General features: G+C 27.2%; 1 protein-coding gene across 5 annotated transcripts in view; it reads left to right on the top strand.

Moving 5' to 3' along the window:
* The first annotated feature begins 1,114 nt into the window (after positions 1-1,114).
* LOC107440777 (mitochondrial potassium channel ATP-binding subunit) overlaps positions 1,115-6,000 on the top strand; it is a 546,992-nt gene continuing 542,106 nt past the window's right edge. For all 5 annotated transcript variants that reach the window (XR_015435251.1, XR_015435250.1, XM_087167258.1 and 2 more), the window contains exons 1-2: positions 1,115-1,335; positions 3,435-3,638. The gene's annotated coding sequence lies outside the window, so the exon portion shown is untranslated. The remainder of the gene's footprint in view (positions 1,336-3,434; positions 3,639-6,000) is intronic.

Below are 6,000 nucleotides of genomic sequence, written 5' to 3'. Positions count from 1 at the left end.
TCTCGAAGAAAAAATTGTTTTTTTTTTTGTATTTGCAGATCACTTGATTCGCGTTAAAATATCAAAAAATATATTTAAAAAAATAATATATATAAAAAGAAAAGATTTGTATGTCGACCGTCACAGGGTTTCGAACCCATGGCCCCCGGGACAACAAATCTAACTTGCCACACAGCTTTACCAACTGCATTCGAATGCAGTGAAAATTGTGAACAGGATCCTGTTCACAATTTTTAGATTTTAAGTTTCAATAGTTTTCTTCATTTTTTGTAATAATTATACATCATATTTTTGAATTTTTTTTGTATTAATGTTCTAAACAAGTCCTGGAGTGACTCTTCAAAGGTATTTCCCTCTTCAAAGAAAAGATAAATTACAATTTATAGGTAATATATTTTTATTATTAAAAAATAAAAAGTAATAATTTATGTCATTCTCTTTAATCTTCTATCTTCTGTAATCTTTAGGACAGCGAAGTCTGGCTACTATGCTTACTTTGAAAGGGCTGTCAAAAAGCACGCGAATCTATGATCTCAATCAGTGTCTTGGAAACTAACTAACCCCCTCTCCACAAGGAGTTAAATTGCAAATTGACATCGCTAGCTGCGGTCAGTAAGCGGGTGACCACTTGGATCAGTCTGCGTAGGGACCGAGGATGTGCGGTATTGGTCCTCGTTAAACTGTGCTACCGTAAAGTGCTCGACTTCGCGCGCAGGTCGTCGGGCTACCGAAGCGGGGGTGCCATCCCCTCCGCAGAGGATCAAAATTGTGATGGCATGTCTTCGGATCATCCTCCGGGATGTCTCCCAGACCGTCGCCAATAGCCCATTCTGCAGCTCTAGTGCGACGTAAATTAACAACAACAACCAAACTGTGATGGCTAGTCTGAAAAACTTTTAATACATATTTTCTCTGCCTTTTTTAGTACTCAAGTGTTTTGTTTTTGCCTTTCCCGCTAAAAGATTTCATTTACCAGGTTTTGCTTCAAATCTCTGTCTCCCATTCGCGAATTTTTCTTAAACAATGAGAATGTCTCTTGAGGTTAAGCAACAGGTGAGCTAGATGTTTTATTTCAGGCTGATCATATGATTTAAGATTAAAGAATTCATGTAACAGAAATAGAAAGTCAGAAACTTCGTAATCAAAACAAATTTGACGGAAAATTTAATTGTTTGTTTTTTCTATAAGCTTCGAGAAATGAGATTTAAATTTTCTATTTTTTAAAAGACTATGAAGAATGAACCTCATTTAAAAAATTCTTCGTCTCTTGGGAATTCTTTTAAAGAACATTAAGCAGCATGCTTTTGATGAAGCTATATACTTGGTTACTCGTTGGTTAGTTTTATTTCCACCCACTAAATTTTTAAATTAGTCATGGAACTAATTTAATCTTTTAGTGGTATACCATGCTTATTGTATTTTTTACTACAAATCGTGTTTTGATATCGTAAATAGTATAGTAATTTTTATAATCAAATACTTTGAAATATGAATAGTACTCAAACCGACTCTTAAATTCGATGTTATAAAGGTTTTATAATTTTGCATAAAACTTTAATAATACAAGTATAGTTATTTAAAAAAAGAAATGTAAAAAAATTAAACTTTCTGTTATTGTATTAAATTGTAATTTATTTAAATTCAAATATGTTTATGTAGGAACGGATTGCTAAACAATTCTATTTGGCCATTTTTAGTTTCACCCATTTCATTCAATTTGTTTCGGCTTTATTCTTTTTTTCAATAAATTTTTTCCAGTAAATATTCCTAACTAATAAAGAACCAAGATTTCTTGACAATCGAGAATAAAAAATTGTTTACTATATTTTCCCTTTTTCTCAAGAATGACCCTCTTTCATATTGCCCTTTGGTTTTTGAGCCCACCTTGTGTGTTGAAAGTTTTTTTCTTTCTTAAATTCTTTTACCCTTTAGAGTAAAAACCATTAGTTTTGTCACACCTTGTATACTACATTGATTAAATTGTTCTCAGTCAAAAATTCTTGCAAATAAAAGTTTATTCAGCTAACTTTATTTTAGTTGTCAGAGACAAATTTTTAATTTTTTTAAGTTTTGTTTGCAGAGTTAAATAATTGAAGTTTTTTATTTTTGTGAAATATGACTAATTTATGTATATAATATAGCAATAATACTTTTTTCTTAGATGATGCTACTTAAATTAAACATAGTTTGTTTATTTTTTTAAAAATTTCAGATTTTCAGTTACAAATCATTTACCACTCAAAAGTTATTCCAATAATTTACTTCATTGAGAGTAAACATAAAATGTAAACTACTTTGCTTGTAGTCGTTATTTTAAAAATTTAAACAATGGTGCATCAAACTTTGAGTTTTGTTTGAACTTTGTCAAATAAATGCAGAAGAAAATGAATAAAACAAGGTGACAAATTTTATTTATGTGTAACCATAATTTATGTTAAATATTTTAATTTAAGGATCTTTTGTCATTTGTTTTTCAAAAGCAAATTGCTAGCTTATTTTTATTTGCTCACTCCCAATGAAATATTATCCATGTTGCTCGATGAAAATGAGAGGGAATGTTGTTTATCGGTCATAGAATTTTGTTAAAAAACTCTCTGTTAACTTTTGAAAAGAAGCATAATATTTAATTATAAGAAATAAAGACTTTGAAGTTATATAAATTTTGTAAAGAAAAAGTGAAATTCTAAAAACAAATAAATTATCCACTTTTTTCAAGGATTTTTTAAACTTTAAAATATGTTTTATAAAATAATTTTTTGATAATCAGATTTACAACATCGAATTACTGTGTTTTATAGAATCAACCTCTCTTTTTTAGTAATTTATAAAATAGCACCCTCCTGCGTTTTTCTCATCTTGTAATAATTATGAAGCAACAATACTGTGAATTCTGTTTTTTAGTTAATTACTTAAATCAGGTTGGAAGATAAGACAAAATAATGATAAGTTGATAGTCAAAACCCTTTGAATGTAGTAATCATTAATAAAGAAAGGACAGTAGAAGAAAGTGAATTTTTATTTCTGTCTAAAAATAACCTTTTAAAGAACATTTTCTTTTCTTCTGTTTTTTATTGTGGACACCCTTTTTTTCTCATTGAGATAAAAGATACAAAAATTATTAAAAAAACATTATGCCAGAAAACTGAGATAAAAACACATATATTGATAGTTATGATGTAATAAATATGTGTTCAGTTATATATTTAGATTATTTTATGAGTGAATAAACCCTTGATGCTTATTACAGTTTAATTTTAAATGTTTACTTACTGACCTCTTGGTAGACACTCTAACTAAAGGTATCATTAAGAATTAATCTTCTCTGTTATGGGATTAAAGAAAAATTATATGATTATAGTCATTACATGTTTAGATTCACTGTTAACTTTCCACTGCAATACAGTTTCTCATTCTAACTTTTTATTCTTTTGCAGGAATGGACACCAGGTGAATGTGTACCAGAATTTTTTTCCGATCTTCTGATTTTTAATTCTATTCACTCAGATTTAAATGATCTTGGCATTCTATGGTGGTGTGATAGTCCAGAAGATTTTGTGGCAAAGCATAGAAATGTTTTAGAAAGTTCTCATGTATCTGAGCCACTTCATCACCGGATGGATTTAACTTTTGGTTATAAAGTATGCATTCTTAATATTTCTCTTTTAAACAAATGGATTTTTGTTTTTGGTGTGTTGAAAATTGTATTCATTTTCTGTACTGTGATTTTTAAGTAGCTTTTAGACTAATCATTATTCATATTAGGGATGTAACAAATATTCGGCCCTTTTGCCAAATAATGAAGTTATTCGAATAATGACGCTAAAACCTGCTTGATCAGGGTCACTTACTAAGGGCTATTTTGGGGCTATCTCATTGTGAATTATGGGGGACAGTAAGCAATATAAGGGGCTTGTAAGTAGAAGTGAAGAATATTTATATTTTAATGTTAATAACTTAACATCCTGAATTAAAGAAAATCAATCTGTTAAATGATTTTAAAAAATTGACATATAAGTTTTTAGTTTTCTGGCTTTTAATAGTTTTTCTGGCCAAAAAAAATGAATTAAAAAATACATTTAACAGTAGTAATGAGTTCTTATTTTAAATAAAATGTATAAATTACAAGTATAATTAGTTAAAATATGCTATTATTAATTATTTAGATTTGTGAAAGCCTTATTGTTGGCTTCAAGATATTTAAATATTACAAAAAATACATCAAGTTGTTAATTTTTTTTTAAAATATAGCAAGTTTAAAAAAGCAAATTTGTTAATATTTATTTCATTTTTAATTTAAAATTTGAAAATTATTTAATTACAAAATTACAATCAAAAGAGAAATTTTTAAAAAGTAAGTATTCGGCCACCGAATATTCGGTATTCGGCCCCATCACTATTCGTTACATCACTAATTCATATACATAAGTTTTTCAGGTAAAAATTTAAATAAATAATGTGAGAGTACTAATTTTAACCACAAATCACTTTTTTTTAAAAATTGTTTGTTACTCATTTTTTCAAAAAAAAAAAAAAAAAAATCAAATAGGGAAAAAAGATTAAACTTCATAAAAGTAGATTTAAAATTTTTACTGATACTATAGCCTTTTTGTAACCAATGAAAAAAAATTTAAAACATTTTATTTATTTTTTCAATTAAATTTTTAGAAACATTCTGGGAAAATTTTTCAACTATGACTTCAAAAAATTTCTATTGTTGGGTTACGAATTTTTAAAGGGCAACCTAAATATCCTTACATATTGTTGCAGGAAATCTGGTTTTGTAAGCACTAACAACTCAAACAGTGAAAACGATACAATCTTAGTTAAGACTTGGAACTGAATTGTCTAAGTTTTTCATGTGATCAACATTTAGTTAACATATTATGTTACTTATTACTTTTTACGTTTGATAAACATGTGACTTTACTTTTTTTAAGAAAAATCCATTTTTTTAGTATTTAAATATCATTTTTAAATTTATTTTTAGTATGAATTTTAACCTTTTATTTCAAACTGCATACATCATAATCCTATGAGACAGGAGACTTAAGCTTTTTTGAAAATGTTTAATTTTTAAGCTCATTTTTCATTGGTGAGCTAAAAAAAAAAAAACTTTACATAGTGTTGCTTAAATTTGTCATACTGGCTATTTCTTATTAATTGCTCTATGATGCAAATAATGAAGGAAGTTACCCTTAGAAATAAAAGTATTGAAACTTTATTTCTAAAAGTATTGACACCTCAATTCCTAAGATATTTGTAAAGAAATAAAAGAAGGGGACAAATATTTCCTTTTAAGGAAAAAAATTAAATTAAAAGGAATAATGTACACATCTACTAAATATTTCATGACAATATTATTCTAGGAAACATAGAAGAGAAGAACTAAATTCTTTCAAATAGATTGAGTTAGTGCAGTAATATTGTAAAATAATATTGTACCTAATATAGTAATATTATAAAAATGGCCAAGCTGTTGTGATTCTTAATATGCGGAAATAGTAAAAAAAGAGAGGGAGTGTAGTAACTTCTACTTGTATAACTTCTACTTGTTGTAACTTCTACTTGTATAATCTACATGTATAACTTCATTCTTGAAAATTGCATGTATTTTTGTTATTTGGGAACCTATCTTTATTTTTTTTTAATTTTAAAATAAATTTTCCGTATCATTATTTAAATATTTTTTTCCATTCCAATGACAGTGCAAACACTTTAACTGAAAAATAAGTTAGTTTGCTTTTACTTTTAGTACTAAAGCGTTCAAAAAAAAATCTTTGTAAAAAAAATTCAAATTATTTTTGGTTAAAGCAAAATATGGATTGAGCTAATTTTCGTTTAAATTTAGGTCCATATAGTTTTAAAGTTGAATCTAATATTGAGCTATAAATGGATGAATTAATTTATCACTCAACCTGACTGCCTTGAATTCTGAGTTTTATAAACAGTCAATTAGCACTGCTTTATGCATATTTAGAAGTCCAGCATAGACACAATGTT

Source organism: Parasteatoda tepidariorum, chromosome 7, assembly GCF_982258835.1.
Source record: "Parasteatoda tepidariorum strain Cologne lab strain chromosome 7, Ptep-v5.0, whole genome shotgun sequence".
Taxonomy (NCBI): domain Eukaryota; kingdom Metazoa; phylum Arthropoda; class Arachnida; order Araneae; family Theridiidae; genus Parasteatoda; species Parasteatoda tepidariorum.
The sequence above is the reverse complement of the archived record's forward strand: the minus strand, read 5'-3'. Positions and strand labels throughout refer to the sequence as shown.